This window comes from Watersipora subatra, chromosome 9, assembly GCF_963576615.1.
Source record: "Watersipora subatra chromosome 9, tzWatSuba1.1, whole genome shotgun sequence".
NCBI classification, from domain to species: domain Eukaryota; kingdom Metazoa; phylum Bryozoa; class Gymnolaemata; order Cheilostomatida; family Watersiporidae; genus Watersipora; species Watersipora subatra.
The window spans coordinates 49,836,843-49,848,714 of NC_088716.1; the positions used below are offsets into that span (position 1 = coordinate 49,836,843).

General features: G+C 35.6%; 1 protein-coding gene across 1 annotated transcript in view; it reads left to right on the forward strand.

Annotated features, from left to right (window-relative positions):
• The window catches only part of LOC137404679 (sialin-like), a 150,817-nt gene that overhangs the window by 72,241 nt on the left and 66,704 nt on the right, over positions 1–11,872 (forward strand). The gene's annotated exons all lie outside the window — the stretch shown is intronic.

Consider the following 11,872-nt stretch of genomic DNA (forward strand, 5'->3'; position numbering starts at 1 on the left):
TATGCGCCGGTGTTATTGCGCCCAGTGCCCCAATGACTACTGGGATTACAGTTGTTCTTACATTCCAGCATTTTTCAATTTCTTCTCCAAGAGGGAGATATTTTTCTACCTTTTCTTTTTCTTTGCTGGCTATATTGTAGTCATTGGGTACTGCTATATCTATTATAGTAGCCCTCTTGTTCTCCTTGTCTACCACCACTATATCTGGTTGGTTTGCCAGGACATGCTTGTCAGTCCGGATATAGACGTTCTAGAGGATCTTAGCGAGGTCATTTTCATTGACCTTACTAGGAGCTTCCCACCAGTGTTGTGGTTTATTAAGGCCATACTCGTCACATAGACTTCTATACACAACACCTGCGACATGATTATGCCGCTCAGTGTATGTGTTTCCTGCTAGCTGCTTGCATCCACTGATGATGTGTTAGATGGTCTCCGATAAGCTAAAATATTACACTGGTACACCACAGACTAATCTAAATACATGTATTTGCAGATGCTGCCATTTGACCCATATTAGTTGACCTTTGAAAAAAAGACATGCCTTGCTTTTAACAACAACAACTTTAGCAGAAATTTAAACTATTAAATTGTGCTTTGTCATCGATCTTACTTAGACCTTAGAGCAGTATTATTCAAACAGGAGACACAAAAAATTGAATGAATTTGGTCAAGACGCAAACGAGTTTTTAAAAAAACTATATTTCAACTACAATGTTGAAAAATTATTCCAGTTTTACTTGCTTTGTTTTAAAAGTGCAAGTAAACTTGATATTATATTATATTACACTCATTATGTTATTATACTGGACTCAGTATGTTATTATATTGGACTCATTATGTTATTATATTGGACTCATTATGTTATTATATTGGACTCATTATGTTATTATAGGGGACATACTATGGTATTGTATTACACTTACTATAGTATTATATTGGACTTGCTGTGGTATTATATTGGTCTTATCATGGTATTATATTGAACTTCTTATGGTATTATATTGGACTTATTATGATATTATATTGGATTTATTATGGTATTATATTAGACTTATTATGGTATTATATTGGACTTATTATGGTATTATATAGGACTTACTATGGTATTATATTGGACTTATATTGGTATTATATTGGACTTATTATGGTATTATATTGAACTTATTATGGTATTATTTTGGTCCTATTATAGTATTATATTGAACTCAAATCACCTTCATACAGAACTATTTATATCGAGTTACCTTTTCTTTTATGTTTAAACAACTGACTCAGTCCCAAACAGATTTGTTAGTTTGAGTCACCATCTCACTTTTGCTCATGAATTCTTCCTTCACCTCATAAGTTTGCTATAGCCAAATAACTGAGAGGCTGTAATCATACACGCCCTTCCCATTACATCCAAGTTTACATAAAGAATAGAGGCTAATCTACAAAAGAATATTCTATTAGCAGAGAGCCTATCATGTTGCTGTAGAAAGTCCTTCAGTTTTCAAGTACTTAATTTTCATCCCTTTACAGGTCAAGATTTTCAAAGGTGTACATTATATTCAAACTTTACATGAATATGCTTCACGATTTCTGCTAGGTAGCCAAACATATATGGTTTTAAACTTCATCTGGTTAGATAGATAGATATTATCTTTAAATTAAAATAAATGAAATTGGATCATGAGACAAAAAAGGTATCAAAGTAAATTATGTATATAAAGAAAAAGCTCTTTTAGCATAAGGCTGTTCTATAATGTGGATTGGCAAGGTGTCTGGTGTAAGGTATAAAGTATAGTAGATTTTCTGGGGATGTAGGAATACAATAGATGGTCAGGCAAATTGAAGATACGATTTGAGTATTTTAAACAACATATATTTAAAAACGCATTTAGCTCCTCCGCATAAAAGGGTATTTATAGGCTGATCATAACTGTCCGTATTAGGTAACATAATCCTGAAGCATAAATTTTGAAAGAGCTCTAATTCTTCTTTGTCAGTTTTTGATACAAAGTGATACTAGCTTGGAGCAGCCTGAGACAAAATGAACAATGGTTTCTGAGAATCAGCCTCTTCAACACTCATCTGCTTAATACAGGTGACTCCGTGCCGCTAAAAGATTCTCATATGCCTGGCTCTCAGCAAATCTCTTTTTATTTCTACCTTTCAGACAAAGTAAGCTGTAAGAATTACTAGCTACTCGTACATAGTTTTCTACAGCACCATTTTTTATAAACAGAGATTTTCTGTGCTGAAATTGTTAAAAATGTTTTATTTTTTGCGGTGCTTAGCTGTTTTATTAAGTTAAAGTCTTTTTATTAATCAATTTATTTTATTAAGGTAAGTATTGTGTAAAGACTTACATATGTGATAAATAAGCCTCACTGCAAGTAACACCAGACTCATGTGCCAGTGATAAATTTAGTTTTTCATATAAATGTTCCATGATCTAATTGATTAGACGCTCAAAAATGCACTTTCACGTGCACTAAGGACAGTTATCTTCAATGAACACATTTATAGGTTGCAGTGGAGACATTTACATGAAAAAATATACATGCATGCTGCTGACGATCTGATTGCTACTACATTGAACGCCTGACATAATACTCATTTTCTAATTAAAATCACAATTAACATGCATTAGACATTAACTGCACACACAAGTATGTATGTACAGTAGGTATGTACAGTACGTATGTACAGTACGTATGTACAGTAGGTATGTACAGTAGGTATGTACAGTACGTATGTACAGTACGTATGTACAATAGGTATGTACAGTACGTATGTACAGTACGTATGTACAGTACGTATGTACAGTACGTATGTACAGTACGTATGTACAGTAGGTATGTACAGTAGGTATGTACAGTACGTATGTACAGTACGTATGTACAGTACGTATGTACAGTACGTATGTACAGTACGTATGTACAGTACGTATGTACAGTACGTATGTACAGTACGTATGTACAGTACGTATGTACAGTACGTATGTACGTACGTATGTACAGTACGTAAGTACAGTACGTATGTACAGTACGTATGTACGTACGTATGTACGTACGTATGTACAGTAGGTATGTACAGTAGGTATGTACAGTACGTATGTACAGTACGTATGTACAATAGGTATGTACAGTACGTATGTACAGTACGTATGTACAGTAGGTATGTACAGTAGGTATGTACAGTACGTATGTACAGTACGTATGTACAATAGGTATGTACAGTACGTATGTACAGTACGTATGTACAGTACGTATGTACAGTACGTATGTACAGTACGTATGTACAGTAGGTATGTACAGTAGGTATGTACAGTACGTATGTACAGTACGTATGTACAGTACGTATGTACAGTACGTATGTACATATACATACGTACGTATGTACGTATGTACGTACGTGCGTACGTATGTACGTACGTATGTACGTATGTACGTATGTACGTATGTACGTATGTACGTATATACGTATGTACGTATGTACGTATGTACGTATGTACGTATGTACGTATGTATGTATGTATGTATGTATGTATGTATGTATGTATGTATGTATGTATGTATGTACAGTATGTATGTACAGTATGCATGTACAGTATGCATGTACAGTATGTATGTATGTATGTGTGTATGTATGTGTGTATGTATGTACAGTATGCATGTACAGTATGTATGTATGTACAGTATGTATGTACAGTATGTATGTACAGTATGCATGTACAGTATGCATGTACAGTATGTATGTATGTACAGTATGTATGTACAGTATGTATGTACAGTATGCATGTACAGTATGCATGTACAGTATGTATGTACAGTATGTATGTACAGTATGTATGTACAGTATGCATGTACAGTATGCATGTACAGTAGGTATGTACAGTATGTATGTACAGTATGTATGTACAGCATGTATGTACAGCATGTATGTACAGCATGTATGTACAGCATGTATGTACAGTATGTATGTACAGCATGTATGTACAGTATGTATGTACAGCATGTATGTACAGTATGTATGTACAGTATGTATGTACAGTATGTATGTACAGTATGTATGTACAGTATGTATGCACAGTATGTATGTACAGTATGTATGTACAGTATGTATGTACAGTATGTATGTACAGTATGTATGTACAGTATGTATGCACAGTATGTATGTATGTACAGTATGTATGTACAGCATGTATGTACAGCATGTATGTACAGCATGTATGTACAGCATGTATGTACAGCATGTATGTACAGCATGTATGTACAGCATGTATGTACAGCATGTATGTACAGCATGTATGTACAGCATGTATGTACAGTATGTATGTACAGCATGTATGTACAGTATGTATGTACAGTATGTATGTACAGTATGTATGTACAGCATGTATGTACATTATGTATGTACAGTATGTATGTACAGTATGCATGCATGTACGCGTGTATGCATGTACGCATGTATGTACAGTATGTACGCATGTATGTACAGTATGTAAGCATGTATGTACAGTATGTATGCATATGTGTACATTATGTACGCATGTATGTACAGTACATATAAGTAGCTAAAGTGCAGGTTTCCATGGCAACACTTTTTTAAATCGACATAAAACCTTCTTTACTCAAATCTCAGATTGTCTTTGCCGAAACTGTTAAAGTTTGTACGCTCTTTAAATGTTAAGATCTCAAACATAGCTGCTGGAGTGAGATAATGAAATGTTAATGTAGTGTAGATCTTATTGAATTCATCAATTTTAACACAATCTTAAAGTTATAAAATTGTGGCTTGAAGGGTGTGTCTTATTTTTTCAACTAAATACAATGTACATGTAGACATCAAACATAAACAGTCACAATTACATTTTTAGTAAAAACTCTACATAGCATAGTGACAAGTGGAGACTACTAAAACAAGTGGAGGACTGTAGACATTTGCTACAGATACATATATTTAAATCGTTTCAGTAGCTAGTACTCACTAATACTAACTGTAATAGTTAATATTAGTGAGTACTAGCTACTACCAGCTACCGCTGGCTGTAGTAGCTACTGAGAGATGATTGAGTTTACAGGTAATATAATCTAGCACAATTGATAGTGATACCCACAGTGATAACACAATTGTGACATAAGATTAACAGTTATTGCATTTAGGTCAGCACTTTATTTTCAACACTTGTTAGTAGTTGCATGTTTCTTTCTCGTTGATTCATGGATGATTTTCTCCTAATCAAAGATAAAGAGATAATAGAAAAAAGTAATATATCTTATTAATTTTGTCCGCTTTAAGACTTTTTGTGATGTAGCGTTTTTCTCTCGCATTAATTCTTGGATGGTCTTCCGGTGAATCAAAGACCAAGAAGTGCCATAGAAGACACAAGAAAAGACAAATTCCACCACCAACATAGAATATGCTTGGCCATCCTCTATCAAATGATTCCCATTCACAAAAGAAACCACCGACTCCGAGCATCAGCATGTTACCAACCTAAAATAAACAAATATAGATGGATCTTTTGTAAAGGTAGGAAGCTTATAGAAGTTAATCTTACCTGATTTTTTTGAAAAGATGCTTCCATTACCAGAGTAAACATGCTTTTCTAAGAAATTGATTATTCTTTAAAATCACAAACTCTTCATTTTGATCCATAATAAAAGATGCTTCAAATAAATTGTCAAAAAAATGCATAGCCTGATTGTAGCGATATTTGTGTTGTTCAATTATTCAGAAAAGGAAAATTTAACAAACTGCTGCAAAATAACGAAATATGGGTAAGAAACCTGTTCAATTACCTAATCAGTAAAACAGTTTGAGCAAAAGAAAGAAACAATCAAGTATTCTTTATGAATCACATATATTTAAGTGATTGTCGCTATAACCACAACAGTCAACTAAGGAAGCATTGCAAACCGCATGTAATAACGTTATATCTTATATCAACCACCTCCAGTTAGACATGAGGAAGTAAATCAAGAAGATACACATGCAAGTTATGTCATTGTTTTTCTCTTTTTTCATCATTTCATCATCACCAATCAGTTTAATGGGAAAACAAGCTCATGTCTGCAACACTTACAAATTCTGGAGATACATTTACAATTGTCATCATTACAAGTCACAGGTCAGCTCCCCGATCTTAACTAGCCCATTCTACATGTAAGACTACAGCTTTGAGTGCTTAGATCTGAGATAACATTAGATAATCACCACAAATTTTAATTAGCTTCTCAATTAATTTTAATTTTCACAAACTTTAATTAGCTCTTCAAAGTATAGAATAACTCTTTAAAAGTTCCTTTGAAGATCCATGCCTAATTATACTTCCTATCAACACGTGACAACACCAAAATGATCAAAACTTGGGTCAAGCTTTTTACCTGACAAACAAAATCTGTATCAAAAGTAAGTAATGTGCCATCGACCAGCCATGGTTGAAGCTATATTGGAGTATGCCAGAATATTAGCTCCTACAACAGGTCCTATGACTACGGCACAACCGTCTGTGGTTAGTGCTCCTACCTCAACTGAACTACAGACGTCAATTCAAAAAGAAATTAAAGCAGCTGTAGCCCGTTACATGCCTAGACAAGAACAGAACAAGAGCAATCGTTATTATGCTAACAATAACACCAGTGGCACTGACAGCCGTCATAGTGCTAGAAGCAATAACCATGCTGAATATATCAATAACTGTCAACGATGTGCTAAGTCTCATAGCAAAAACGCATGTTACACTTTTGGTGCAACTTGTCGGGGTTGGGGCCAGCGGGGGATTTTGTAGCCTGCTGCAGGTCTGGCGAAGTTGGGTCATAGCCTTTAGCTGGTGCCTCGCCTCGGCCGGGGAGATCATCTTGGCAATAGCAATCAAATGCTCCTGTTCATGCCGGTTGCCTGGGGGGTTTTTCTGAGAGCCTTATTCTTTATGCCTTTGGGGGTTTTTCTACTCATGCACTTGTGTACACTGGGGCACAAACCTCTTGCATGAGCATGACAACTCTAAATAGAATAAATCCTAAATGTAAGCTAACTGAATGTACTACTCCTAAACTTAGAAGTGTAGGTAACACAGTAGTTCCTATATTAGGTGTTACTGATGTAGAGGTTAGTATAGGTAGTTTTAGCTGTAATCATATGTTTCATATTATAGAGAATCTTAGTCATGATGTCATACTAGGTGTAGATTTCATGAAGGCTCATAATGCCACTGTAGAATATGACAATCAGGATGGTTCTTTGTTTCTGGATAGTGTATTTGTTTCTACTATTGAGAGTTTAGATAAAGGCTTTCCAAATGTGAGTGTTCTCACAGCAGAAACATTTGATATACCTTCCAAAAGCATTGTTGTGTTCCCTGTAAAATTCTCTGATAATGCGATAGCTAGTGACCATAAAAGACTATGTAACTGTATAGCTGAACCTATAGACTATAATTCTGGTTCATTGCAAGGTTGCAAAGGTCCTCATTGTCTCATTAGCAGAGACAAACCAGTTTATCATACATCAATGACACAGATAAGGACATAACTGTTCAAAAAGGAATCCCCATAGCTATAATTTCTCCTATCAACAAAAACTCCACAAATACCACAAAGAACATCAAAGACACCGATGAATTACAGCCAATAATAGCCATATCAAAGTGCAAGCGTGTAGCGAGAAAGTGGTTCCGCTTGATGGGCAAACTTCAGCTAATGAGCTGAACATTGACTTTTCAACATGTGCTTTAGAGAGCCATGATAAGGCTGAGCTAGATAGCATGGTTGAGGAAAACTCTGATGCTTTTGCCAAATCATGGGCTGATCTAGGTTGCACAGATCTGCATACTCACAAAATTGACATGAGTGAAGCACATCCAATACACTCATTTCCTTATAAAACCTCACTAGTGATAAAGCAAGAAATCTCTAGTCAAGTAAAAGAATTGCTAGAGCTAGGTATTATAGAGGAAAATAATGATTGTGATTGGTGCTCCCCTGTTGTTATGGTAAAGAAGTCTGATGGTAATTCCTGACGCATAGCAATAGACTATAGGCGCATAAATGCTGTCACTAAACCCATAATATGGCCTTTACCCCTTTTCACTGAAGTCATAGATACATTAGGCAGTGCAAATGCTAAGATATTTAGTGTGCTGGATTTAAAAGGTGCTTTTGGCAAGTGCCCTTAGACAAAGATACTAAGGATAAATCTAGTTTTATTACCCACGATGCAGTATATACATTCAACAGAGTTCCTTTTGGGCTCATGAAAGCTCCAATATCATTTCAAGCAGTGATGTCTAAAGCATTAAAAGGTATCAGCTAGAATTATTGTCTAGCATTTATAGATGGTATCATACATGTAGTATTCTAGAAAATTGGAGTTAACACGAAAAGCATCTGACTGAAGTTTTTCCTAGGCTTAGGAATTCAAATCTAAAACTTCACCTAGCAAAATGTAAGCTAGCTTGCTCTAAGGTTCCTTATCTAGGATAGGCTACGCAATCGGTGATAATGGTCTTTCTGTTAATACCAACTATACCAATTAATGTTAGTGAGGTTAGATCATTTCTTGGACTAGCACAGTATTACTCACGTTTTACTACAGTAGCATAGCTAGTGTGCTACATTGACTGGCTAAGATTAGCTATAATCAAGAATTTGTTTAGAATGCAGAATGTCAAAATGCCTTTGAGCAAATACACAATTCTCTAGTCTCACCACCAATTCTAGCCTTGCCTAAAGCAGACTCAGAACCAGTAATATATACGGATGCGTGTGACAAGGCGGTAGGTTTTATACTAGGGCAAATAGACAGTGATGGACAAGAGACTGTGATAGAATATGGAGAAAGAGTGCTTCATGACGCAGAGAAAAAATCACTCTATATGTCACAAAGAGGGTCTAGCCTTAGTTACAGCTTTTGAGAAATACAAACACTACATAGCAGACAAACATTTTCTTGTGCTGACTGACCATATTTTTCTTAAGTGGTTAAAAAGCAATAAAAATGCTAATAGAAGATTAGGTAGATAGTCTTTGTTGCTACAGCCCTACGATTTTGAAATACAACACAAGAGTGGCAAAAAGCATGGGAATGCCGACGGGCTGTTTAGAAGACCATATACAAATGACAATAATAATGAGAAAACAGTGACTGACCTGGTAGAGCACCTTCCTTTTCTAGCCACAGGAAACATTCATCATGAAAATGCACCCAAGTATTGTTTGTATGAGCTTGAAATTGATGGTAACGCTTTGCAACAAGTTGGTGTTAGGACTATCAATGTGGTCAGTTTTGATGACGAAATAGACATGTCGAAGGAACAAAGAGATGATGAGCTTGTGAGTGAGTACATAAACTTTTGTCTGAGGGCTTGCTGCCTGATGATTCTACATTGGCAAAACTTATAGAAATTAGGTCACAAGATCTGGTTTTACAGGATAACATCTTGTATCACTTCTATACACCAAGTGGCATACACATTGGCCCAATAAAGCAACTAGTTGTGCCCAAATTACTAGTACCTAGGCTACCATTGTAGAGTCCATGGAAACCACATGGGGGTTTATCAGGGTATTGATCGTACATACCAATTGATCAAACTGAAATATTTTTTGCCTAATATGTATACAGATGTGCTCAAATTTTTCAAGTCTTGCAAAGTATGCCAACAAAGCAAGAGAAATTTTAGGAAAGATCGTATCCCACCATTGCAGCCATTGCCAGTGTCAACAAAGGCATTTAGTAGAATTCACATGGATTTCATTGGTCTGCTCAAAGGGACTGATGGATATCGGCATATACTTCTGGTTGTTGATTCCTTTATTAAATGGCTTGAGTGTTTTCCTTTGAAGAAACAAGAAGCAACAGAAGTTGCTAAAACTTTCTACGATGAAATAATATGTAGATATAGGGCCTCTAGAACATTAGTAACAAATAGTGGTCAAAATTTTATCTCTTCATCAATTAGTGAACTTTGTGAACTCTTTCAAATCAAGAAGGTCAACACATCAGCATATTATCCACAAACTAATGCTGCCCGTGAAAGGATGAATTCGACTATTCTCACACAACTGAGGGCTATGTTTGACACAAATCATACTAACTGGCCAAGGCTCTTACTTAGCATTATGGCTGCTCATCGGGCTACTCCTGCAACACAGTCCATATTATTCTCTCCAAGCTACTTAATGTTTAATAGGGATAAGAAATTTCTTGTTGACAATGAGGTACTTCCTGTTTCACCACATCGCCCAGACTACACTGCATACATGAATGGCCTTTTGTCAGACCTGCACTGTGCCCGTGAAATTGCCGAATCGAACATAGTTTCTGCTCAACAAACTTACAAGTCTAACTTTGATCAAAGAAACAAAGCTGCTTTGCCTACATTTGCTCCAGGTGATTGGGTATGGTTGTACTGTAAAAAAACTGCAACAGGGCTTAGCCTTAAACTATGTAAGAAATGGTTAGGACCATACATGATTATCACCGCATACACAAATCACACATATATGCTGCGTAGGTGCAATGACATGAAACTGCTTAGACATAGAGTAAATGCATGTCGTCTTAAGCCATACTATATATGGTGAACGCCTATAGTGCCAAGTGCAAGCCCAGACCTAAATGGACCAGTAAACTCTAAAGAGTTCGACACTGAATAGCCCAGAACTGGGGAGACAACTCCACAGACTGCTGCTACAGATAGTAGCACAGCTATTGACATTCTCATACCAGTTGTAGCAGAGAACCCTGCAACTCAAACTGACTCTGACTTATATATAATAGTTGACATACTCTTAGATATTTTTGTAAAACAGGGTGTGTGATATTTCAAAATAAAATGAAAAGGTTTTAGTGATCGCACTTGGGAGCCAGCTAAAAATATTCCTGATTCTTTGATAGCTGAGTTTTTTTGTAGGGAAGAGTTGGAGGAGTAGGAAGTAGTATGTAATAAGGTAGATTAGATAGTAGTGTAGTATATAGTAGTTAATAGTAGTAGTAGTAGTAGTAGTAGTAGTAGTAGTAGTAGTAGTAGTAGTAGTAGTAGTAGTAGTAGTAGTAGTAGTATTAGTATATGTATTATGCTTGTTTGGCAATGTCTAGTGGAGGTTGGAAAGCATGGTGTCTGAGTAGTGACTAGTACTGTAGTTACAGTTATTTTTATGTACTATAGTTAGAGTTATTTGTTATGTACTTTAGTTCAAGGTATCTGTTATGTACTGTAGCTGGAGTTATTTGTTATCTACTGTAGTTGAAGTTATTTTTATGTACTGTATTTAGGGTTCTTTTATTGGACAAAAAACTATTATGACGATCTGGCTATAGTAGCAATTGCTGTAAAATATTAATGAATTTTGGTCAAGTATTTCCAGACCAGCTAAACTTTGAAAAAAAAAACAAATTTATTCTTGTAGATAAAGGTTTCAACTGACCTAAATAATTGTGCCAGCACTTACAACTCATAACAAGCTAAAATAAGGTATGTAGGTGAAATATTGTTTTGAAATATTTGTCAAACTTTATGCAAATAATTACGTATCTGCCAGCATTGTACAAACTGCAAATTACAACTTTGACTATTTTATAGCCTGTGATCTTAGTACAAAAACTCTACTAATAAAGTTGTGTGAACTGAGCTTGGTCAATTTTCTAGATGTTCCCCTTCTGTGCCTTACATTTATGCAATTTTCTGGTTAATCTCTTTACCTTCCATTTTTCCCTCTCCTTTATTCGTCTACTCATCGTAGCTCAAGTCCGAGCTGATAGAAGACATGGCAGCAACTGTGCCAACTCTGCTTCTCAGTGGAAGTTATATACTCTATGCACTGTTGACCGTAATAGCCTGTGAACAATGACAGTATAGGATGGAATTGATCTGCATATC